The following is a 27,638-nucleotide window of genomic DNA, read 5'->3' as shown; positions in this document are numbered from 1 at the left end:
TATGAACATTTTATGCCTCTTAAAAAAAAAAAAACTAAAACAAAACATTACTTACACAGCACTCAGTTAAGTGCTTCACCACTCTCATTTATTATTCATAATAATAGGGGGTGCAGTATGCTTGGATTTCACATTGGAGAAATGGTCTCACTGAAAAATGAAACCAAGGGTCCAGAATAAATGAACTCAGCCAAATTGGAATCACAGTGTATACTTTTCCTTAAATCTTGGATGACTCCAAATTCTCTATTCTTGTAGATATTATCCACTTATTTTAAAGGTTATCTGAAATTTGACTTCATTAAAAAATAACAATCACTCTCCATCCAACAAAAAGGAAAACTAACTTCTTTTGCTTAAGTTTATGAGATGGTGATTTTTGTTACATTTACTGGGAATTCAGGCTATATTTATTGATGTAAAATAATTTTCAGGGTTGGAGCTAAATTTAAAAGTTGGTTCAAATAATTGCTTTGTAACATCTAATCAGTTGGTGATCCATCTTATACAACCAATCGTATAAGATGGTCATTGTAGTTGTATGTATATAACTTATATAAGATAAAAACTAAAGTTTAAAACACAATGTAATTTTTTTTTCCTATGCACTTAGCAACAAGTCATTTGGAATGAAAAGTCCTGGGTTGACATCATGAATGGAACCACTGTTTTAGTTATGTGACCTTAGGTAATTCATATTGCCTCACCATTTCTTTATCCACGCGGATAATAACCTATCCTGTACGAAAATGAAAAGAAAGAACAAATGATAAAATTGCTTGGTAAAATGCTGTACTTTACAAATTTTTGGCAGTATTACTTTCTCTCAATATTTATGTAGGTGCTGATAAACCTTAACTGATTGTTCTCAGCAGATGTTCCCCACACTTCCCAGAGTCTTAGCAATGATGACACTAGTATCAGTGAAGAAGCTGGAAAGGATATAGTATTTGTATATTTTACAGTTTATGAAAATTCTATTCCTATTTGTTTTCTAGTGATGCTGTTCATGCAACTACAGGCTTGTGTTAATTTTCAAGGCTATGTCACTTTGTCTTCAGATTTCAGTTTTAATATTGCTTTCTTCTGTCTGACTTCACAGAAACAAAATAATTAGTAGGAAAATTTTATACTGGTAATAATACTAACAAACAGAAAGATCCCCTCTGATTTTCCTAGCATGTATTTGTTCAATCTAAAAACTTTGACTTAACTTACTGTATATATACACATACACACATATGCGTGTTGATATAATATGAATGTTTATGTCTTTATAAATTAGACACTAGTGCAAATGGGGAAAAAATTCTTTCTTACAGATATTTTGGTAGTGGTTATACTTTAGCCAAGTGGAAGTCCTGCTGTGGAATAAGTGACAAGGTGACAAGATAAAATCTTTTAGACTTTTACTGCAAAAGAAAGTCTGTCTCACAGTCAAGGAAGGTGGAAAGTAAAAACTTTAAAATTCATTTCTCTTCCTCTCTCTGTGGATCTGCCTCCATGGCTAGGATTATTCTTGGGAATTGTTTCATCCTTATAAATGCACAATGTCCAGGATTAGGAAAAACATTCTTTGTTTCACTTAATATGAGAAAAAGCTTCAAGAGCCGAATACTGTTTTTTCATGATTTATTCTTTCTGTCTTTTTCATTACTTCCTTGTGAATGGGGATATTGACTTATTATTGTCAATCTCGTTTTGTTAATTATGAGTAGTGGATTTTTCTGTGAGCAGACCAAGTGTTTTAAATAATGTTTTAAATAATGTTTAAGTGTTACTTTCCTGGCTTTTTTATGGACTTCAAGTTCACTCTTTGAATTTTAAACATTACAATGTTGGTAGTAATTAAAATTTAAAAGGTGAAAATAAATTTTTGAATTCAGTGAACTCCATGTAAGCGTAGTTTTTATTTTCTAAAAAGTAAAGATTATTAATTCAATCCATTGAAATGTAGATGGACATTATAATTTTAATTTTCATATAAATTATAGGGCATGATACGTGAATTATATTGGTTTATGATAGTGAAATAAACTTTTAAAAACATAGTCTAGAATGTTGGGCATGCTCTGTATTTTTTCCCCCTGGTAAATAAAGTCAGCTCACAGCTATATATGCATTGTACGTGTATGTGTATGTGTATATGTGTATATGATATGTATATATGTACCTAATTTTTAAATCTAGTATTCTCTATGTTTTGCAATTGATTTATTTTATTTATTTATGTTCTAAATTTTAATTAGTTTCAAGTATACAGTACATTGGTTATACATCTATATAATTAGTAAAACGATCTCCCCAATTGTTCCCTCCCTCCCCTGACCCTCCACCTAGCCAGCGTATTCATTCTAATTGCATTCTCTAATTGCTCCCCATCCCTGTGACCATCCATCATCTACTAATTTGTTTGTCTTTAACCCTTCACCTCATTCCTCTAGAACCCCAAACACCTCCTCCCCTCTGTCTGTCACCAAATTGTCCACTATATTTATGAGTCTGTTTTTGATTGGTTTGTTCTTTTTATCCTTAGATTCTGCATATAAGTGAAATCATATAGTGTTTATCTTTTTCTGTCTGACTTAAATACCTTTTAGGTCCATCAAAACAATATCTTTTTCCATACCCTTCCTTTTCATATGTAGGGGTCTTGCTTTCTTATCCTTTCAGCCACTCTATCTTTGGGTTGGAACACTTAATTCTTTTCCATTTAAGGTGCTTATTGATAGGAATGTAGTTATTACCACTCTTTATTCCTGTTTTTGATCCATGTTTTTTCTTCTTAAAGAAGTCCCTCCAATATTTCCTATAATACTGGCTTGGTTGTGATTAATTCCTTTAGCTTATTTTTGTCTGGGAAGCTCTTTATCTGCCCTTCAACTCTAAATGATAGCTTTGCTGGATAAATTATTTTTGGTATATATCTTGGTTCTTCATCCTGTCAAATATTTTTTGCCAAGCCCTTCTGTATTGCATAGTTTCTTATGAGAAATCAGCTGCCATTCTTATGGATGTTCCCTTATAAGTAATTATCTGTTTTTCTCTTGCTGCTTTTAATATTTTTTCTTTGTATTTAATCTTTGGCATTTTAATCCCTGATTTTGGGAATTCTCTGAGCTTCCTGGAGTTTTATGTCCATTTCCTTCACCAGGTGAGGGAAGTTTCATCATTATTTCTTCAAACAGCTGTTCAACATCTTAATTTTCTTCTGTTACACCATCAGATGAATATTTGGAGCCTTAATAGTGTCTCGTATCCTCCTTAAATTATTTTTATAGTCTTGGCATCTTTTTTCTTGCCATTCTGATTGAGTGTCCTGATTGGCTTTCCTGTCCTCTAGATAGGGCATGTGATCCTCTTCTTTATTCACTTTATTTATTCCTTTGTTTATTCCATTTAATATACTTCTCATCTCAAATAATATGTTCTCCATTTCAGACTGGTTCCCTTTTATAATTTCCATTTCCATTTTCATCTCTTTGTTGTAGTTATCTATACTTCTCAAAAGTTCATTAAGCATCTTTATAACCAATGTTTTGAACTCCACAACTGTAAGATTACTTGACTCCATTATATCTGGATCTCTGTTCTGTTCTCTCATATGATTTCTGCTTCTTTGTCTTTCCATTTTGGCTGCCTTTCTGTGTCTGTTTCTGTGTACTATGCAAAGCGCCTAAGTCTCCCAGTCTTATTTGTGTGGATTTGTGAAGTAGGTGTCCACTGGTACAGTCCTGAGAGGAGTTCAGCAGCAGGCCAAATTTAGCTCAAGCCTCTTCCCTCCTGAGTCCACCTGTTAGGATTCAGCAAGCAATTCACAGATGCTGTGCTTATAGTTGCTTCAAAAGGCCACACCAGAAACTGAGGCCAGTTGCCTCCATCAGTGTAAATCTCAGTGAGGAGCACCTGACTCGCTGAGGATATATCTGGATGTGGCTCAGATGGGGGCCCCGAGTTGGGGTAGGCGGGGTTTCAGGGAATCCTCTGGGTGGAGCAATCTCTGTTATCCAGTTCGATGATGTCACAGCTATGGCAGCATTGTGTCTGTGCACTGGTGGGGGGAGGACTCAACAGGCAACAATGGATACCAGGGGCATTTCTGTACCGAGAGAGTCTCGCTTCGGCCCTCACTCTGACAACGTCTCCCTGTAAGTCCTTGGTACCCCCTGTGCGCAGCTGTATTGGAACTGGTGCTCAAAGCGAGCAGGTCTGTCACCGTGAAAATCTGTTTGCAGACGCGGTCCCTTTAAGAGACTTCTGCCGCTGCCTCCGTCTCACTCAGCCACTCAGGACCAGGCAGCCCCGCCTCTTCGCCCATCCTACCTTCTGCCATTGCAGGATGCTTTCTTGGATTTCTTTGTAGTTGTATGGCTTATTCATCTAGATCTCAGGAGATTTTTTTCTTGCTGCTGCTTCTTGGTTCCATCACAACTTTGATTTGGTCGCTTGAGGGACCTCAAGCCTTCAGAGCCTCTATTACCTATGCTATTTTTTTCTCCTCCTTGGTATTCTAAAAAATAGATAATAATTATAGTTTATAGTTAATTAAAATAAAATAAATGAAAGGCTCTTAAAATGTTCCAATGAGCAAGGAAGAAAGCCTTCTAAAATTATATATGTATGTATAATCTTTAGTTGATGATACCTTACATTTTAATGTATTAAAAAATGTTTTTAATTGTAAAAACACCCAACTTACTTTTTCAGGCTTTTGTCATTGTTTTCTTGTTCTTCAAATTTTCATAAAGAATATCATGGATTTCTTTTTTCTATGATTCAGAAAAGTTTTTCTGGTCTGGAAAAATGCAAGACTATTGAAATATAAGGCAAGACTCCACTGATGCTTATTCTGTAACCAGAAAGAGTAAAATCTTTAGAAATAAGTACTTGGTCTAATAAGGACACACCCTTATACAAATCAGTGTGTATACCTGGGAAAGTAAATGAATTGGTTTTTATTTTCTATCCACATGCAGAATAAAATCTCATTATTAGCCAATAGCAAATCATGAAAGAGAATCCTTCCTTTATCCCCAAATGATAAATGTGGTTACACAAGAATGTTAATGTGGACTTTTCTTTTTCTTTTCAGGTGGTGGTAATTGGGGAAGAAAAAAGAAATGTAAGTCTATTTAGTAATAGAAATCACATTTCAAGGCAAAGTAATTGCATATAATTATCCCTTTCTTTTCAGTTTCCAAATTTGATTTTATGTAAATCAGATGATTGTCAAACAAAGACTCTCACGATAAAAGTTTAAAAATCTTCTTTAATGTTCTTTCTAAAATAACATACCAGGGATGTATATGCTTTAACTTTGATGTTTAAACTCCTCTTTGTGGTTGACTACTGTGACTTGGGCAACTTTTATTTTAACATTTTTGTAACTCGATTGACCTTTCTAAATGAAAGAGATAATTAGAATTTACAAATAGACATTTAATAAGAAGTAATTTAATATTGATTTGAAGGGTTATTTCCTATTAATAACTTCCAGTATGAGACTAGCTTTCAGAAATATCTCCATAACTGTGTCAAAACTTCACTTCTCAGCTTCCCAGAACAGACCTGCTCTCAAGTGTTCTGATTGTAAGTCTGATTATAAGCAAATGTGTACAAGCTGCATGTGCCCAAGCATTGGTTAAGAAATATGATTACCACATACATATAGCTAGAGATGCCCTTCAAATACTAAAAATAATGTCTGAAATCCTGGAATGTAGGCCAGCCTCTACTGTAACCAGGGCCAACATCACATTTTTTCTCTAAATCAGTCTAGGTCCAACTAGATTAAGATTGTAAAGCTTGCTCTTATTTACATTTACATGCAAAAATATTTGCTTATTTATATAGAAATTATATGTAAGTATATATACATACATTTTAATAACAGCTTCACTGAAGTATATTTTATATGCCATCAACTTTATTCTTTTAATGTATACAACTAAATGGTTTCTGGTAGATTTTCAAAGTTGTGTAATCATTACTATCTAATTCCAGAACACTTTTTTTCACCCCCTGCAGAAGAAGCCTTGTACCCATCAGCAGCCACTCTCGATTCTTGGATCTATCTAGGCCATGGCAATAACTAATCTACTTTATTTCTATGGAAAAGCCTATTCTGGACATTTCATTTAAATGGAAACATACAATATGTGGCCTTGTGTCTGACTTCTTTCACTTAGAATAATGTTTTTAACATTCATCCATGTTGTAGCCTATATCAGCATTTTATTTCTTAATATGCCTGAATAATATTCCATGTATGGATATACTGAGCTTTGTTTATCATTTCATCAGTTGATGGACATTTGGGTTGTTTTCACTTCTTGGCTGTTATGAGTAATGCTAATATGAACATATGTGTACATGCTTTTGCATGGACATGTTTTCTATTATCTTGGGTATGTACCTAGGAGTAGAATTGCTAGGTCATATGATAATTCTATTTTTAAATTTTGAGAAATTGCCAAATAGTTTCCAAAGATGCTGCAACATTTTACATTCTCACTAGCAATGTCTGTGGAGTTAAGTATATTTAATAATATATTTAAATATTCCATCAAAATATTAAAGGGAAACACCCATGTAGACAATAAACATGTTTTGATTTTTAGTCTGAGTGATGCTTATAATGATTATATATTAAGTTTCTTAGAAAAGCATTACAAAGTTGTTACAAGTTGTCTACCAGAAAACAAATTTGCACCCTACAAGTTCAGATTATAGCAAAAACTTAAACATGTAAATTCACATTCAACGATATGAAATTTTCAGAGTATAAATCTCTGTGGAACTAAACTGATGTAAATAATTCTTTTCAATAAGTACTTTTCGACTACAAATCTTTTGGCATCTTTTCTCAGAATAAACGATTCTAGGAGAAAAGTCTAGAGTTGATATACTTCTGAAATCATTATTCAATAAGTTTGTTATGAATATACTTGCAAAAATTCAGTGAGATTTAAATCCAAAAATATTCATTTGTGTATGTGTGTGTGTGTGTGTGTGTAACATCAGCATCAACAACAGCAACAAAAAACAAATGTAAGGTTTCTTTCAATAAGGTACAGATTGAAGAAGTTATATATCTATGATTTCACACAAAACAGTCCTCGAAAAGACTGTAGATCACTATATAAATAGATGGAATAATCTTTAAAATAGATTTTAATAAAAGTAAAAAAGACAGTGCTTAATATAAAATATACATATGTAAAATTATAATTGAATATGTACATATATTTAGGTATAACAATTCTCTGTGGCCAGAATCATTAGAAACTATAAAAAACAATTGCCCTTAAAAAGAAGGATGAGAGAGTGCTAGAAGAGAGAAATTTTCATTCTGTATTCTTTGGTACTTTCTAACATTTCCACATGTTACTACCTTTATGCTTCCCTCAACAAATATCAAGAGATTTATCTGGGTAGTAAGATTTATTTTCTCCATATTAAAAAATATTGTACTAAAATGAAAGATCTATCTACAAAAAAAAAGCGTGGGATAAAGGCTGACATAAAGCTGACATAAGCAAGGCAAGTTAGTTAACAAACAGAAAATGTAACAATGACCTGCTGAATATGCCTCATCTATTTAAAATAGCAAAATTAAAGAAAATGGCCATGGTAAAGTTCAAGTGTTGCTGGGAGTTGAAGTTCCTTTTTGGAGTCAGCTCAAATCCTCAGAACCTAGCCTGCATCCTGCATGGCATGTGTTTCAGTAGCCTGTGGCTGATATTCAGGGGTCAATTTAGAAATTGTGCATCTTGATTGCAGCCAGGCAAAGCCAGGTGCCTGCTAAAACAAGGTTTTTATTGTTCTCTTGGGGTTTTCAAATAGAAGCTGTGAGAGAAGAAAATGGCACTCTAATGGAGGATTCTGTGCCAGAAAGTCCCGCTCCCCTGCTGTCCCATAGTTAATGGGACTCTAAACCATTTGTCATTCATTATTCATGTTGGCCTATTTGATTCTTGGCCAACACCCTCAATCCAGAGTTGAGCCAATCAACTGTCTTGGCTGAGTTTGGGTGCTCTGGGGACTCTGCCTAAACTCTAGCTAGAAGTCCTAGGGTATCCTAGAAGAGATACATAGAACTAAGCTAACATGGTTTTATAAAGATAAATGAGAAGAAACTGGGCCCAAGTTTCTGTGCAGCGTTATACCTTATCCAGGAAACACCTATTTCATACTCTGCTATTTTGTAACCTCACTGATGTTAATGCACTGGAACTATGGTGCTCAACCAGGGTAATTTCATGCCTCCCTCCCCCCACAATTGGCTATGTCTGGAGACAGTTTTAATTGTAACTCCTGGAGGGTGGGAGTGCTACTGGCATCTACTAGGTAGAGGGCCTTGATTCTGCTAAAATCCAAACAAAAAGCTTTACCACAACAAAGAATTATCCTGTTCAAAATGTAAATACTGCTCCAGTTTAGAAACCCTAAATTAGAGGAGCATATTCAAAGAATCTTCTAAAGATCTTACTTGAATTATAGGTAGCAAATCTCAGCTGAATTGAGATCTCACTTTTTTTTTTCTTTTCTTTTGATGGAGGGTTCTTGCCAAAATATAATCTCTCCAGCTACACTATAGGTAAACTCAGAGAAAACTTTTCTTTTCACTTGGGCTATTGTGACTATAAGCTCAGAAGGGAGCTTCTAGGCTCTGAGCAGTGCTCAGTCAGGACTTTAGAGGGAAATGACGATGTATTCTAAATACACCATGCCAAAGAGCTGCAGGGTAGGATACGAGCCGTCTGTCTCTTCCTAATAATTCAGAACCTACTCTGCTTTTAGTTATTCCTCTCTCTCTCAGTCTCTGTGTTTAATCTCTCTTTTCTTTTTTGTAGGTATTTAAAATTTTTTCTTTATTGTGTACTCTCTCTGTTCTTCTACCTCTTTGTCTTCCTCATCATTCTGGCTTTTCCTCTTGTTTTCTGCCTCTTCTGTCCTTTTCATTTCCATCCCTTCTCTCTATCTGACTTCCTCATGTATTATTTCTTTCTTAGATGTTTTCTTTTGTCTTCTGGGTTAATCTCTCTCTATGTGTATCTTTTCTCCACTTTCTGCCTTTCTCATTCTTTCTCTTGTACTTCCTTTTCTTCACTTTTTCTTTCATGTACTCATAGATCTGAAGCATAAACCAAGAAGTTGTGCTTATTGAATACAAATTTAAGCACTTATTTTATATTCTTCTTACTGAAATTTGTATTTTATTAAATTTTAAGGTTGTTAAAATCTCTTATAAATATCACTGTACCTCACTTCCTCTAGCATGAAACATGGTACCTTGTATGGAATACACATGCGGGCATATTAGCATGTAAACATCTATTGAATTTAATTATATATAGTCTTTAGTATATCAATTTCCAGTCCCTTCCTAATTTGGACACACACACGTGCATGAACTTACATACACACACATCATGTGAACACATCCTGAGATGCTTACAAGGTGTAATAATGACAGAGCAGTTAGGCCTTGTACAGACTTGATAAAATCACTATAGGCAGAGAATCTTTTTACTGCCTCAGTTTATAACAGAGAGGATAGCTGACCATTTCACTAACGTTTGAATCACCATTGATTGCAGATTTCTTAAGCTTGCCTTACCTCTCATCTCAAATCCTGGGTGAATTTACAGACTTAAGCCTCCCAATTCTCATGTCTTCAAACAGATTCTAAGTAGTAACATGTCCCCAAATCCTTAGAATGTATTTAAAGCTTTGAAGTATATTTCACCTTCTCCACAAGGGAAATGGCAAACAATAATTTGAAAGGTGACTTTCTGGCAGGTGTATGTCTCCTAGACTGTGATTTATCTCAAGTGGGAAAGTTGTCTACATTGCACCTGCAGTGCTCTGGGGCTATACATGTGCTAATGTCTGGGGAGCTATTGTTGTTGACTCCTTTTTGGTTGAAATGCATTATGTTTATATTGGATAATACTTTGGACATTGATTACAAATCAAATCATGTAGTACTCTAATTTTCATAATGTCATGCAAACCTCAGTGCCTGGAAGGCAGGTGATTTTTGAGGTGATTGTTGAGCTGCAGAGATGTCATGTGGAAAATACCCATGAAGATATATGCTTAGTCCAACCCTAGTTTCAGCAGCACTAAAATATATTGTCAAGCTCAGGCTGCTAGGTGGTTAAACTTTTAGGATTGGAACATCTAAAAATAAATGGAGGAAATGCCATGTAGGGATGACCTTTTGAAAGAACCATTCCATGTCTGAGACCTAAAGTAACTGACAGAGTGCATGAGCCATAGGGGTCTGACAAGAAGGCATTAAAAGGCATCCCCGCTGGATGAAGAATGGCTTTCACTTTGTTTTCATTGCTAATTGATGATTTTCACTATCATTTTAAAAGAAATCTTATGGCCAGAGAATTTGAAGGGCTGCTATTTATGTAAAGACAATATGACAGCAGATATATTCAGAACATAGGATACATTATGAAGATAAGAAAGACAGCTCTTTTAAATCTATATCTCACCTAGAAATTTTATGTTATGAAAATATTCAATCTATTTTCGACTATGACTATTCAATCTATTTTTGACTAAAAACTTTACTTCAGACATTGTCTGGCCTGCACTAAATGTTCCACATAATAAAGCTTCTCTTTTCTTCTCTCTACGCTCACACCACTCGCACCCTAGCCCCACTTCAGAACACTAATGTCAGTTTTTGTTCCACTTTAGATAATGAGCAGGATGAACTGCAGGTTTCAAGAGGATTTGTGCTATCAGTTGACAAACACATTGAAAGGGAACCTGGACTCATTCCCTGTTTCATATTAACCATTTCTTAGGAAAGGTACCATGTAGCCATTAATATATCTTGAGAGAGAGAGATATGAGCAGAAGTGCTTGCCCAGTATATTTCAGTTATTTTGAATAATAGTTTTTCAAAAGAAGTGATTTGTTTCCCTTTACTTGGATTTAAAAAAATTAAAAAAGCAGCTTATGTATTTGTCTGCTTCACTGGTTCAGAATTGGATCCTATTATTGAAATTGAGACAATACAGACCATTTGTGTGACAGGCACTAATACTGAACATGTGTACATCTTGAAGCAGCCAGACAGATAGACTTGGCAGCCCTTGTCCCCTATATGAATTTTCTGTCCATCACCACTGAGAATTGAACAAAAAAATCACTCAAAGGTCTCTGACTACAACCTCGCCCAGTGTTGAAAAAGGATAGAGTGAAGGCACTTACCTGACCTTTCATGGGATGCTTGAAGTAGGTATCCGATTGCCTTCCTCAGGCCTTATTTCTCTACCAGCCTGCCAGTTACTCTTTTTCTTGATCATTGTCACATTTAACATTACTCGGCATTTTATATTGTTAATTGTTTCATTTTAATCATTTTTTCAAAATTAAAAATACAGGAAAATACAAAGGAGAAAACCATCATTTAAATTCCCACCACTCAGTAACAACTTACCACTTTGGGGAAAAAAACAAACAAACAAACCAAAAAACCCTTTATTGTTTTTGGTAAAAATAATTTATGCTCACTGTAGAGAATTTAAGCAGTGCAGAAAAGTACAAAATAACATTAGGAAAAAAAAGCCAATTTCACTATTTAGAAATAATCCTCTTTACTCTAGGTGAACATTAGTCCAGACATAATCCAAATAAATAACAGAAAAATAATTTTACAAATATTGAATTGTACTATCAATGTGTTAAAAAATAAAAGAACATTAATTTTACTTTACTTGAATTCAAGGGAGAAAAACTGAAAGTAAATTAAATAAATTGTTGAACCTCAGATAAATCTGTCTTAAACAAAAGATTTTCTTTAAAAATGTCTTCTAAGAAAAAAAAGTCATACAAATAATTAAGACTCTGAAGTCATTTTTTTAAACAATGTTTACAATTTTAAATAGTTCAAGTCTTGCTGTGAAAGAAAAGAATTTACCTCTTTTGCACACATCTTCTCAACTTTCTACCCATATATATCTTGGCACTTGTTTGGTTTTGAATTTTCTAGAATTATAAAATAAATATTTAGTTTTATATCCATATTTCCTTTGGTTGTTTGGTCATTTTATGTCTAAGTGGGTCAGCTTTACGCACACAAAGATATTGTTTTTTTCACCACTCCATCACCTAGAGTAGTGCCTGGAACATAGTAGGTATTCAATATTTACTCAGTTGAATTTTATTTATCTCTATAGTATGTACTGAGTTGAATGAATACATGGCTATATTTTTAGACAACAAATTCACTGTTCATTACTATTTCTTTTAAAATAGTATCTCTTTCTCAGGTGTGCATATTAGTTCAAATTTAAATTGTCTGGATTTTGTTATTTTTTCCCCCATAAAAGTGCTGTGGATAACATATTTCTGAAATTTTTTAATGTTTAGTAATAATTTCTAGGAATTTATAACTGAATTTTATCTTGTGTGAGTATAATGGGTCGCAGTTTTGCCCTCAGGATTTGACAGACATCAGTTCATTTTGCTATTTTTAAATGTTAATGTGAAGTTTGAGACCAGGTTGATTTTTTTCCTTTTTTAGGTAATATTCTTTTTTCTCTGCCTTGACATATATTTAAAAGCTTTCTTTATCTTGTATATTGTCTATTTTTTGTCTATTAGGACCTTAAACATATTAATCATAGTTATTTTAAATTTTCTGTCTTATAGTTTCAATATTGATGTTATATCTGAATCTGGTTGATTCTTTTGTCTCTTGGGAAATGTTGTTTTGTCTTGCCTTTTCACATGCCTAGTAATTATTTGTTGGTGGCAACCATCTTGTAGAAGACAGTAGAGCTTGAGCTAAATAGTCCTTATCCTGGAAATGGATACACCTTTCTTCCTTCAGGACATTAGAGTCAGTGTTTAACTTACTCTAGTCTGGAGTCGAGCTGGACTGGAGGTTTGTTGTTTCCTTGGTTATCTTCAATGTACCATAAACACCAAATACCTCTAGTGATACTCTATTGTTAGGATGAAGGCTGAAATGCCAGAGAGTTTCTCTCAGAGCTTACTCCACCCTCAGCTTTAGGTTATTCCTTTGTGCTGCACATCTGGGAGGGTCATGTCCATGCTCCTGGTACACTACTCACTTAATTATTTTTCTGTTGGTAATGGTGGTGGAAAGTTGCATTCTTTATTATTCTGAATAAGCCTAGAATATAAGTAGACACAATGTCCCTGAGCATCAGTGCCCTGGTCTTCTTAGTGCTCATATTCCTACCCTGGCTATAGTTCTGGGTCTAGGATGGATTTCTGTTCCTCTTCTGGAGGTAAAGATTTGTTTCTCTTTCCTTCCCTTAGCTGCAGTGGATTTTTATTAATGGACTAAAAGTGACAGATTTTGTTCCCCTTCCCATTCAAATTAAATCATTTGTTCCATAGAGATAATGAATGGGTGGAAGGGTCCCATTAGATATTTTTACTACCCATGGTGGCTGCTGTTATCCCCTGCCGCTACTCCCACACAAATCATTAAGGACATTTATGTTTGCTCAAGACTCTCAACAAGTGGGGCCCATGGAGCAAAAGTCAGCAAGATAATACAAACTCTTCTTATATCCTCACATTGATGGGCTCCTACACTCTTAGCAGCTCACATTTACTTTCCCAATTTGTGAACTATGCTAGTTCAGTTCTTATTGGTGTCAAGTTGTATCTGCCTCAGACAACCAAATATATGCTGTCTATTCCTGCAGACTCTTGTCTCTTTGCAACTACACATCATACTTCCCTACCACTCCCAGCAGAAACCAGAAGTCTATCTTGAGATAAAAAAAAATTAATTTACTTATTCTTGAAGTTCAGCTCCTCAATACAAGATGTCTTGGTATGACCATTTTATGTTGAATTTCCCTGTATTCTCTTAAAATCTGCAGTCTTTTCTCTTTTTTTTTTTTTCCTCAAGGAAATTTTCTTGAACCAAATGATCGAATACAAGCTTTTATTAGTTATCAATTTTATGAATGAGTTCCTTACTACAGGGATAGCAATTATCATTATAATGTACAATCTTCATCTTTTTAAATCATTCACTTCTCTCTAATTTCTTGCAACTCATTTTCATTTAGTTTGATGATAATAGTATTTCCTCTGAGTTCTTCAAATTCTAAGGCTCTCTATTCTGCTGCTTTTTTTTGTTGTAATCTAACCTATTTGTCAGTTATGTAGAGATGAATTTAGTCTTAAATATTTTTCCTTCAGTAATAAGTCACCACTTTATATCTTATTGTTTATTTTGTTATCCACCTTTGAGTTTTTTTATACCAAATCAGTGGATTTATTGTTTTTATATAATATGAGCAATTATGAGGAATTCCTCTCTTTTCCATAAGATTTATTTTGTCTAGTTTAGTTTCTTTGTCTTTCACATCATATATTTTTCTCTCATTTTAATATAATGTGCTTTTTCAGTATGTTGTTATGCTCTGTTAAGAATTTAGAAACCACATATACCTGCCTGCCTATTAAGCACAAGCCACTTATGTATTCAACAGAACATTAAAACTTTCCCTGAACTAAACTCATCCTCTCTCTCCACTCTGCAACAGCCAATATTATATTATTTCTATACAGCATGTATTGGCAAAAAGCTCTATCATTTATCTACTTTCCCAATGCAGAAACCTAAGAGTCATTCATGAATATTCCCTTTTCTTCTCCCAGAGGCATTTGCTGTTATTTAGGCAAGAGATGTTGGGTCTGATCTCTCAGGTAGTGGTAGTCTGGATGTACAAGAAATAAGTTTGGGAAGGATTTGTGACATTTGTTGCATGACCTTCCTCAGGTAATTTAAATGCACTGAACTTTATTTTCCTCATTTTAAAATGGGGGTAATATTAGCCCATATCTCATATTATGGTGAAGTTTAAATTATGTGATAACTCTGGGTTTTTCATGGTGCCCTTTTTATAGAGACCAAGACCTAGTAAAGTGCCTCATAAAAGATAGTTATTATTGTTATTACACATTTCAAGTGCATTAATATATCAAAAGTCACATAGTTAATAAGTGGCATATATGGATTTTTAAACTAGGCCACCTAAGTTACAACACTGAACTTTTTTGTTTTTTAATCATGTCACACTCTTATAGGTAGGCTGGAAGGAGCAGTAGGCTAGAGGGTAGATGAGTGCTAATTCAGCAATGGGTCAATGTACATCTAGATTGGATGTACAGAGCATTTTTCTTTGTCACAAAGCAAAGGACGATTCTACCATGAGAACTTTCAAATTTTTTCTGTTCAAGATATCTGAGCTTGTATTAACATTTCGACTTCAGCTTCTGTGCTACCCACTGTAGGAAAGTTTGCTCAAAACTCATCCCTTTCACCTTCACCTGATAAATCAGGGAAACCAAGGCTTGTGGTCATACATTTTACCTGTCCCACCTGGATTAAGGAGCAGACCCTCAAATGCACAGTGATTTCATGTCCAGGAAGCCTTGAGAATCATAGATCAGTTGGTAGACAGACAGTGAAACATGCAATGTTCATAATGATCTGTGTTGTACAATCATATGAGATAGATTGCATATATAATGCTCATCAGTGTGGAGTCATCTGGGGAAGCATCTGCTGAATTTAGTTTGCCAGCTTGAGGAAAAGATATTGCCAAAAGGTTGGCAAAGGCATTTATATTCTTATTGTATGAAGCAATTTTATATGTTTTACTGTGACTCCTGGAGTGAAAATGAAGCAACACCTCCCTAGAGAAGGAACCATGGGGCCACACCCACCATTCTGCACTCCACTGAAGACGTGCCATATGCCACAAAATCCTCAAGGGGTTCAAAGCAGAGAGCTATATACTAATGGAGTCATTTTCTTTAATGCAAAAACACAGCTGGAAAATATTCTTCTTAAGCAATAAGAGCATCAAAGTGTGCATATTACATATACACCTAAGGACATGACTCTACAGATGTGGTACTTGCAGTGATTTTTAGGGGACCACACAAATCTATCAATAAAAAGAGAAAGAACTGGTGAGAATAAGACTATGCTAGCTTTTTCCTGCTCATCTTTCACATAAATTTCATATATACAAAATAAATTATTCATTATCAAAATGTATCTCTGGAAATGTATTTTTAAAGAAGCTTATCGAAACAAACTCTCAAGCTCAGATGGAAATATAGCTCATTATAAATTGCTAAATTACAGTTTCTATGTAATCCATATGATTTGAAGAAAATTTCACAACTCCTTATGGTTTCAGCACAGTATAGAAAATAAACATTCTTTTGTGTTTGGCTGTCTCTACCTTGAAAGTCTCTCACATATTTTACTCGACTTGGAACACGGTTGGATCTGAGATTAGGAATTTCTTTTTTTGTCTGTGTGTCACTATTCCCTCTATTTGGGAAGCACCATATACTAGCAAAATACTCTTTAGACAAAGTTGTTACTCAGTATGAGTAGTGACCAACCTATTTTCCATGGGGACAGTAAATTTTCTTTATCTATTTCCAGCAGTGAATTCCAACAACATATTAAGCCATTGACCTATTTCCATCCTCACAAGAGTGTCTTGATCAGATCAATTTCAATTGATCCTCTATACTCATCTTAGTGTTAAGTGTTGCTTTTCTTTACCATATGGAGATTTCAAAGTTCACTGAGATGATCTCCCTTAATAACCATTTCTGGGTTCCTTCTCAGGCCAGGAAATATACATTTGAGTTTCTCAGAGCCTTCAATAATACCTCATTTCTTTTTTTATCAAAATTTAGAGAAAACTTGTTTATCCCCAGGCCTTTATTTCTTAAGAGAGAAAATGAGTTTTCCCATTCTCTTTTCTATAGCAGTGATACCTTTAATCACATTTTGATCATGAAATCCATAGTCAAGATTCTTAGTTCCCCAAATAATATGACTCATTTTGGAAACTTCTTGGTTATAGATGAATTAGACAAATGTTTCTTCCTGACTTATCATTGTGTTATAAATTTCTTGTCATAAACCAATTTCTCATGGCATAATCTTAGTCCAAATTGCTCTACCAGTGTTGTGATTATATTCATCTGTCTTATTGCTGGTATCTAAACAAGATAATTCAAGGTGATAACATAATTAGTTTCATCTCTCTTGTAGAAATCACAGGCTTTACAGTTCCTGCTTCATTTCTGAGAGTTTTATAGAAAGATATGCTATTTTGCATAATACTACATTCTGAAGTTCTCTTATTCCCATATAGAATCACATTTAAATCAATTAATATTTAATTATTTTTATAAATTAGGAATTTTGAAATTAGTATATACATATAAAAAAGATTGACATGTGGATTATATTGAATGAAAGATTTAGAGATACATTTTGAGTAAGAGGCTAATTAAATAACTAGAAAATACCAGATATTCTGCCTTTATCAAAACATAAATGCTCTTGGGCAACTTGGAAATCTAAAGAGTTTACTGTCAATGTGACAAGATCAGCAGATGCCCAACAAATAATTTAATATTTTAAAGAGTTGTAACCTTCTGGTCAATTTTTAGAGAAATGTTAAATTGTAGACCATTTGGTGGCAATTAGTAAATTCTATCTTAAAGTTTATTTAATTCTAACTGAATAGTTTTTCTAAAAGCAAAATATTACCACTAATATAAAGATTTAACCTTTTTCTTCCCTGCTCCTATATCATTATTTGCATAATTCATTATGCATATGTATTTATTTGCTAATGCACTTGGAAGTGCTATGGATAAGGTGCTTAAAAAATAGTAATAGAATTTATATGCCAATATATATGCCAATAACTTTTAGTTTTAGTTGAATTTCTTTTAGGAATCCAAAATTAATACCCACTGGGAAATAGCTGCCTAGTTCATAGTGTGTCCATTCACATTGGTTTGATATAGAAGTAATTAAAAAATAAAGCTTTATTTTCATTTTCACTACATTAATTCTGGTTCAGATAGATTACAATTTATCTTCCGTCTCGTTTTGTATAGCTATGATTTCACACAGAATGAAACTGATTTATAAGTAATTGTAGAAGAAGTTGAGACTTTAAAGATTAGAAGTATTTGCCTTCAATAGGTATTAAAGGTCATGAAGACCCTCCATTATACCATTTAAATGAATGCCATATGGTTATATTAAGAATGAGAATACCAACTAAAGATAAAATATCAGATGACATTATCAGGCAGAATTAGTGTAGTTAGGACTGGGATTCAACCCGAAACCTGCAGAGAAGGTGTTGTTCCTGGTGTTACCCACATCTTCTTTACAAATTAAATTTTTCTTCACCAAGCACTCTTCGCATTACTCCTCTCCTCAAGCCAAAATTAGCATTTAAAAAGATTATTGTTTTCTCCACTCTAAGCAAAACTGAGCAGTTAAGATATTATTTTCATAGAAATCCCAGGCTTAAACCTGATTTTTTTTTTTTTCACAGTATCCACTCTATAACCTCCTGAACATCTGAAGAAAAGGCAAGGAATGAATATGATGATGTTACTATGGAAAATCTTTGTTAAGTATACATCCATTCCATGCAAGTAATTTTTAGTGAAATGTGATATGCAAAATAAATAAATAATAATAATGTGCAAAATAAATAAATAAATGACAGTTGCTTCTTTTAAGAAGCTTGTAATCTATTAATTTTGTACTACAAGCCTGCTTGCATGAGCATATTTTATATGGATAGCAATATAAGGCATCAAACCAGAAAATAGTAAAGTCTACCCGAGTAACCCTGTTAAAACATTCTGTAGGAATTCACAAGCACAATGGCTCAACTGATGACAGAAGACATCATGGAGGTATAATTGGTGAATGGCCCAATGAGATGTCATTTGCTTGTTTTCTTAGGGCAGGGGTTGAAAAACTCTAGTCCATGGACAAAATTTGGTCCAGTCTTTATTTTTGTAAATACAGTTTTATTGGAACAAAACCATCTTTATTCATTTATGTTTGTCCATGGTTGCTTTCACATTACAATGGCAGAGTTGAGTACTTGAATCAGAGCTCCTCTGGTCTGCAAAGCCTATAAAATTTACCATCTGGCTTTTTTCAGAAAAAAAAAAAAAAAAAGATTGATTTCTTTCCCTGGAGATTAAAATATTAAAATAGATAATCTGGTTAGTCAGGGAGAGTAAGTTTAGTTTAAAGATATGTTCATTTCTAGACATCATGACTTCAAAGTAATTGTGGGATACCCAAGTGGAAATATAGTAAGTAGTTGATGGGGATCTAGAACTTCTAAAAATGTTCCAGGCTAAGCCTACTGTTTTGATCACTTTCCAGTAGAAGTGCTGCTGTTGACATTTTATGATAGAAAATATATATTCTAATGGATATTTTGTAATGATAAAAAACAGAAGTCTAAGGACTTTTGAAGTATTCTTTAAAATATATTTCAGAACACTGAAAACAGCTCCGATTATAGGAGGTTAGAGAATTGGTTGAAATATCTGTCATAATTGGTTGAAACTGTGTGTTAAATACTTTAAATATGTCCTCTCTTTATGAGAGGGTGGTCTTAGAAATAAATTATATCATCTTATACCGTAAGATAGGAAGGAAAGAGAGAAGAATAACTATTGAGACAGAGCTTTAAAGTTGTAGAGAAAATAAAATGAGAAACCTCACTAGATTAAACTAAAAGAGTAAATGTACTAGCAAGTCTATTTTTAAGATAAATTGTGACACTGTAAATGAATACGAGACTAATACTTGGCAGTCACTGCTTTAAGTACTTTACATATTGCTTTTCTTTAAAACTCACCAGAACCTTTGATGTAGGTGTTATTATTATTTTATAGATGGGGAAACTGACGTTTAGAAAACTTTGTGTCCGGTTCCAATGACATGGTGATGCCGGATAAACCTGAACACTCACAGCTGTGCTCTTCTGCCTCTCCTAAAAACAGAAAGAAAATGAGCTGATTATGTATATATATATATATATATTTATATATATATATTTTTTTCTCTCTTTTTTTTTCTTTTTCTTTTTTTTGAGAGACAGCAAACATTATTCGAAATAAAAGAATTACAATCTGGAGGCAGAGATTTGGACAGCCAAAACCTAAACTGCATCCCAATTTCAGGTAAAGACAAGGGTTCTTTATGAGGAAAAAAAAGAAAGGAAAATAATTAAATGAATAGAAAGAATGAATTTCCATTGGTACTTAAAAGCTGAGTTACTCTTTCGCTATTCATGGCTGTTACTGATTATAAAGAATGTCCAGAATCATCAGTCCTTATAATCAGATCTGCTTTTCTGTTAGCTTTAAAATGAACTTTTAATTTTGCAATACTTTTAGGTATACAAAAAGTTACAGAGATAGCGTGAGTTCCTATGTTCTCTTCACTTAGTTTCCCTTAAGTTAATATCTTACAAAATCGTGGTACTTTGTCAAAATCAAGAAATTAACATTGTTACATTAACTAAACTACAGACTTTACTTGGATTTTACAATTTTTTCATTAATATCCTTTTTCTCTTCCAAGATCCAACACGGGATACCATGTTGCATTTTGTTCCTCTTCATTTTTGATCTCTCTCTCTTGTTTATTTTCTTCCAACTTTCCCATCCTCTGGTCATATCTTTTTTCCTTTTCCAGTTTTTCTTTCCTTTACTGTCCCCATTGTTTTATTTTATCTGATTATTTCCTGCCAAACTGATACCATTTAAAAAAGGAAATATTTTGAAAGATATTGAACTAGCTTGGGAAGTTTCATAATGGCCCGACAAGGAGTTGTTTAACCTGGAGTTGTTACTATTGGTGGTGGTGTTTTATTGCAATAAACTGAGAAAAATTGGGTATCAAATCTGTATCAATTCAGATCTTTTTTAGAATCATGACCTAAAAGAGTGTCTTTAGTCTTTAAGTCACTAGTTGAAATTCAATTCCCCATAAAATAAAATGTAAAAAAAAAAAAAAAAAGAATTTAGAAGCCAACTTCTTAATGTTACAGGATTTTAAATTAAAGATTGCCATTGTACTCTTTGAAGATATTAATGCTTCTGATTACATAGATTGGTTGTTGGACTAGAGTATGTTTCTTTTAGTAGTTTGCTCTAAAGATGTATAAGGATGCTTCGATGTCCAGATATAGTTTTAAGGTCAAAGCAATAGGTATGAAACCCAGATTCTGATAGTAAAGTGAAGGCAAAAAACCCAGCTGATGCCTCGGTAGACAGATACAAATGACGTTGTATGAAGACCAAAGACAATTTTTACTGGCAATTTTTTGAATTTTTCAAAGTAAAAGAAGGTGTCTTAAAGTGAAAGTGATTGTGGAGAGATGATGAGGAGTCAACAAAATTGTGAGGAGGAACGATAATTTCTAGAACCAAATCTCTGTTAAAGATAAAAATGAATACTAGAGAAGTAAGAACAAGTGTGTGAAGAAAAGGAAAACTATATAGGACATTACTAAGACTTAAGAGTCTTTTAATTTTATTGTGTTATAATTTGTGTAAAGCAGAAGGAAGAACAGAGATCCTGAAAACATTAAAAAGTAACCATTACCAAATGAGGAAGAATTTTAAGGCAATGTTATTTTCCCTTAAAGACAGTGGAAAATCACAGTAAACTTGTTTAAGGTGACATACATAAGTGATGATGCAGCTCACAATGAGCCTTGAGGGACATGCTATACTGTAATTAGATGGGCACCCTTCACAAAGTCTCTTTCTCGCTTGCTCGCACTCTGAATCTTTTAATTTGGCTAGCTTTTAAGTGGGTCTAAAAAAACCCACATGCATTAAAAACTTTCCCATCCCATGAGTCTTGCAATTTAATATGCATGAAAATTTCTCCTATCTTTTGCTTACTTTGTTTTCTGAGACACTGATTTTCTTTTGTTTAAACTTACGGCACTCACAAATTGCTCTACCACCTATTCTACCATGTGTATTAATTTTGTTAATGGGTTTCTGTGACAGTATGGAGGCTGTTGCTCCTGGAAGGTAGTACTTATGGACATACTTCACTTGGTGTGACATATTTCAAGCAATATTAATAAACAGCGGATAGAAAACTTTTTTCTTTTTGTTTGTATTCAATTTTATTTTTACTAATATAGTACATTTTTAAAAAAACAAATAGTGTTTCACAGCAGACTCTGCCAGAGCCCTCTACACTCTCAATTTCTACTCCCCAGAGACAACTTTTTTCATATCTCATAGCTATTGATAGACAACTTTTTAATACAAGAGGTGAAAGGTAGGTAACAACAGATGCCTGAGAGAGAGAAAAGAAACTCTCAGGTAGACTGAATACTTACCCCATAGAATCAAAAAGCAAGCAAAATTCTGGAAAAAAAAAAAGTAATTCATATGGCTGTACCTTAATTGCTCTCTTTCTAGGCAAGGGGAGGATATAGCATAGCAGTAGACTTCTAGGGAGTGAGAAAAGGTTTTCCACTGATCTAGATGTTTTTTAATGTAAATTTTCAGTGGTACCACTTGGGAATGCGAATGTATGGTATCCATTGGCAGCATCAGAGGAAAGACGGTTTTCATTATGTGTAAAACAGCTGCTGTGGCCAGTCAGGCTTGCAGCTTTTATTCTCATTTACCCTGATCATTATGTTGGTAATTATTAACATTCATTGGAGCAACCTCTAGGAGGAAATGACATGCTTAAGGCTAGGGAATCAAGACATAGTTAGAATGAGTCGATCCTAGAAGCTCACTTGAGCTGTCTTAGAGAAAATTTATATTGGAAGGTATAAAACATCAGTAGCAACATACCAATAACCAGTGGTGGTATAATAAGAAATATGTTTGCTTTTTGTCTCTGGTTCCTGAAACAAGACTTCTAAACCCGTGGAAATCTCTGAGTGATAGGAGTGTCTTTTCTTAATCACAAGGAGCCCTTTCTGATCATAACTGAGTTTATGCTAATGAGGTGACTTAGAGTGGGGCCCCTCGGTAGTTTTAGGATTGGGCTGGTTACCAGAAAAATAAGTGATTATAGAGCTCAAACTTTCTGCCCTACTCACTGACCTCTGGGAACATGACGAGGAAACTAGAGGTTGAACTCTATGAAAAGTCACAGACAAAAAGATTTGAGGAGCCTCTGGGTTGGTGGATACATCCAGGTGCTGGTGAATGGTATGTCTGGAGGGGCACAGAAGCTCTAAACAGTGCTACCCAGCCCTCATATGTTTCCCTATGAATCTCTTCCATTTGGTTGTTCTTTAGTTATATCCTTTATAATAAACTGATAAACCAAAGTGCCTTCCTGAGTTCAGTGAGCCATTCTAGCAAATCATTGAACCTTTGGAGGGGGTCATGGGAACTCCTAATTTATAGCTTGTTGATCAGCAGTACAGATAACAAACCGGGATTTGGAATTGGAGGTCTGAAGTGGGGCAGTTTTGTGCAACTGAGCCTTCACCTATGGGGTCTGGGCCAACTCCCTATTGTTAGTGTCAGAATTGAATTGTAGGACACCCAGCAATGTTCAGAGAATCAAAGAATTTGTTGTTGCTGTTGGAAATGTAAAATCTCAGACTCCACTCCAGACTTATTGCTTCAAATTCAGCCTTTTACAAGGATCCTCAGGTGATGCATTCGCACATTAAAATTTGAGAATCACTATGGGAGAAACTTTACAAAATTCATCTTAAGATTCATTACCCAATTTAAGAGCACACATTTATCTCTAGCATGAAGGCTAAACAGGTATGTCTCTTGGAAATTCCAAAGTAAAATTGAATTCACTTGTGAGACTTGCAGATATCCTCATTATGCAGAAAAGCATGAGCTGTTAAATTTGAGGCTGCTCACTCAGTATTCAAATCCAGTGCTTAGTATAATATTCAGAGGCAGGGTGTAGGCTGCTCTGTCTGCTTGCTTTAACATTTTTATGCAGGCAAAATTATGGGAAAACAATGAGCTATGGATGGAATCACAGAAGGAGAGATGGAAAGGCAGGTGGCTAAAATGGGAGGGGAAAGGAGGAGACATATTATTTTGTTTTTTGAGAAAGTAATGAGTTCAAGAGCAGAGTATTTACATCTGAGCCTGCACATGTATTTCAATACTAGCTGGCAGAGCCATTGTTCCATTAAGTGACAGCCATGAGTCACTGCCACTTTCATAGCAACTAGTGAGTACAAATGGGTGAGTAGGAGGGAGAAGGTGCTCTTACAGAGTAAAGAACTTGGGTGATTTTTTTGTTTAATCTCTTTCTTCTCTGTGGACCAGAATGGTAAAGTGTATCTATTCACCATCCAAGTGAAACATCTTTAGTTTTGCAAGAAACAGATTTCTTACAGTGCTTAGTAGTAGTTTTTGGAATAAAAATTCTCTGCTACCTCCTCAAAGATCTTCTGTTTCTATAGATTTAATTTTTTTCCAAAGTCTCTTGTGCCATCTTTTCTCTATAAGAGACCATTTACACACACACACACACACATGGCAGTAGCAAAACCTCACTTTCGTCTTCACAGACAAGCACTGGGGGAAGTGGAGGGAGAACATTTTATGAAAGGAAGACAAGATGAAATCAGAAATGAAATGAAGTTAAGAGATGCATAATAAAAAGGGTCAGGGATATTTAGCTATAACTAACTGAGGGGGAAAAATGCTACAAAAATTGGTATGTGTTCTCAATATTAATGTGGTATATGAATATATCAAGATTTGCATGTCTATTTTTGTTTCTATTCTTGAGAATATACTGCACACAGAGTAATCCTAAACTGTAGCAGAGGTATAAAAATATTCTAGTTTAAGGCATTTCTTTCAAGGGTGTACCACACACTTTTGTTCTGACTGGATTCAGGCTTTACTTTGGATCTTTTTCATTTTGTCATTAAAGAATGCATGAAAATAGGGCCCAAATGAGAGAGAATTTGACTAGTCAGCAAACATTGATAAGCTCAGTTCTTCACATTTATGAAATGAAATCATTTTCTGCATCCCATCTGCCCTGACGAAGTGTCATAAATTTGGATTATAAGTCAATTATCCAAATTTACCTCTCTATACTTTCTCCTTTGAATATGAATGGGAATTTTAATTTAAAGCTTTCTTATGCACAAAACTTCTCCTCAGAACTATGTTTTAACCATCATCTCATTATTTCATATTGCCAAACATTTTCTCTTTCCAAGGTCATCTGTTTTACTACATCACTGGAAATGAAGTGGGACGTATGGTTCTGTTTAATCAAATTTCATGCTCTACTGCTTCCATCTTTTGGCCTCTCTGCTAATTGATCAAGTTTTCAATTAAAGTCTTCCATCTTTGTTTTAATTCTTTAAGGTTTTTATTCCGTTAGATGATTTCATGAGATCTGACCCTGCTAGCCACCCCCTTATTTGCCCAATGTGTTGTTTGCATTGAGGAAACACTGTTCTCTTTTCTCTGACTTCATCCTATTTCTTACAATTAAATTTCTCCTTAGATTGGCTTTGTCTTCTGCATTTGGCATCTTTAAAATTTTGATTTATTCATTCAGGAGGGGATTAGCTTATTTCACGTATTACCAGGGATTTAAAAAAAAAAGCACACTTTGCACACTTTTCAAGTGTCACGTTTAGTAACAATTAAGCGAAATGGAAGTAGCAGCTAGAAAATGGCTATAGTTGACAGCAGCAGGCATGTGACATTCTCTTTTATGTAGGGTACTTCTCAGTGAGGTCTCTAATGAGCTGTAACACTACTTGGTCATCAAACTCATCGATTGTTTCTATAGATCAGTTAAAGTGCTAATACAACAAATACACGTAGCACTTAATTTCTCAGGTTATACTGATTACTCACTTTTATTCTTGATAAGGAAATTTTCATCCCTGAAGCTGCAGTAAATCAAATCTGCCTTGAAATTCACTAACAAGCAATGTATTAAAATATAATAGATATTAAAATCAATATATTTTCAAAAACCCAGGAATATATGCTGACAGGATCAATGTAAATATGCATTGTCTAGTAGGGCTTTGCTCATTGTAAAATGATTCTTAATTTTAAAATGTGGAATGTTAACTTTAAATCTAATACTTTCAATGCTGTGGAAGGAATTCAGACAAACACCATTTCATAAAAGCCTTTTGCAGTGCATGACACTGCTGTATTAAAGTTTACTATTTAGAGGTTTTATAATATGAAAGTCTCACTTTATGGTAATCTTCAAATAAAATTCGAAAGCCCATAAAATATATTTCTTTTACCTGCTTCTTGGTAGAACTCAGGTGCAGATTGGGCCGGTGGCTCTTGGCATTCGCTCTGAGGCTTGCAAGTTCATCCTGCAAGCAGTGGTTTGTGGAGCACATAATACCTTGCTTCTACAAATATATTTTAAATGTTTAGAACCTAGCAATAATTTTGACAAGATTTTTTACACTTTTACAGCTTCTTTTATTTCTGTTTGCTGCTTGATAACAATTTAGCTTGTTGCATGGATTAAAATGCGAAAGAGCAGTTTTTAAACATGAGTGTATGTAAGGTGCATAGAATAACGTGCCCTTTGAAAATTGGAAAACTAACAACTCCAAATTGTGAAATAATTTTTAACCACATTTGAGATTTCTGAGTCCACAAAACCTCAACCCCAAGCCAATGTGCATTTAAGGATATTTCTGGAAAGGGACATAAAAATGTAATTAAGGAAAGTATTCAAACTATTCTAAACTGTTCAAACTATTCTAAAAATTCTCTATATTTTAGGTAGAAAATCCCTTATAAAATTAAAAAAAAAAAAAAGAAAAAAAGAAAAAAGCCTTAGCTGAGCATTTTGCCAAGAGTATAACTGCCTGTTTTACATGAACATTCTAGTCTCCAGATATAAAAACTCTTCAACTGTCCCAGTGCTTGTTCATCTAAACAAAAATCATTTTGTTTTTAAAAATTTATAGTGTTGTGAATGATCAGATTGAACCATACCACATCATAAATTTAAAAACAATTTTGTCTATGAATGCACCCTATCAGTTAAAAAGACATTTTCCCCTACATTCTGTAGTTTTTAAGGCAGAGACTTACCATCTTGTAGTGTAGAAGGATCACTTGGGGGAGACTGTACCCCTGCAGATTCAGATTCAGATCCAGTCGATTCTGCATTAAGTCCCTCCACCCCCCACACCTTCTCCTGTGCCCCCACCCTCATCCCCCAGTATCATTCTGATGCAGGTCATTCTTATAAAGATCCTTAGAGCACACTGTGAGGAACATGGCTTTAATAGGTCAATAATCCAGCTTCTTATAAAGACCTAGAACTTCACCTGTTTGCTGGAAGATGTCAAAACCTTAAATATGTTAGTTGATTTTAATGAGTTGAACGGTCAAAAACTGTTTTTCATTATCGTTCAACTTAGTACTTGTTAATGAAAATCTAGAAAAGCAGCCTGACCTGCAAATTTTCATTTGAAAAATTTCTTAAGATGGCAATCTTCTTTAATTTTTACTTAAGTACACCTATTTTGTGGGGCTAAATAATCTGTTTTCTGGGTTTAGGTAATTTCTTGGTGTGATCTTTATCAGATAAAAAGTATTAGGCCTTAGAATGAACATACTAAACTTTTCATTATTTAATCTCATTAAAGGAACAAATAACTCTGATAAGACTTCTAGAGTTAATTGTAATTTTATGTTTCTACTCCTCTAGGGCACACTTTTTTCCTAACGTTTCAATTGAAATAAAGTGA

The 27,638-nt window shown here is 34.1% G+C and overlaps 1 long non-coding RNA gene across 1 annotated transcript in view; it reads left to right on the top strand.

The window, feature by feature from the left end:
• The window catches only part of LOC120598105 (uncharacterized), a 73,897-nt gene extending 55,312 nt beyond the window's left edge, over positions 1-18,585 (top strand). Inside the window, exons 4-6 of the long non-coding RNA XR_005651504.1 lie at positions 614-688; positions 5,093-5,122; positions 18,420-18,585. This is a non-coding gene — a long non-coding RNA (uncharacterized LOC120598105). The remainder of the gene's footprint in view (positions 1-613; positions 689-5,092; positions 5,123-18,419) is intronic.
• Positions 18,586-27,638: the final 9,053 nt, after the last annotated feature.

This window comes from Pteropus medius, unplaced genomic scaffold (assembly GCF_902729225.1).
Source record: "Pteropus medius unplaced genomic scaffold, Ma_sr-lr_union100, whole genome shotgun sequence".
In the NCBI taxonomy this organism is placed as follows: Eukaryota; Metazoa; Chordata; class Mammalia; order Chiroptera; family Pteropodidae; genus Pteropus; species Pteropus medius.
Note: the sequence above shows the minus strand (reverse complement) of the source record. Positions and strands in the feature narration are given on the sequence as shown.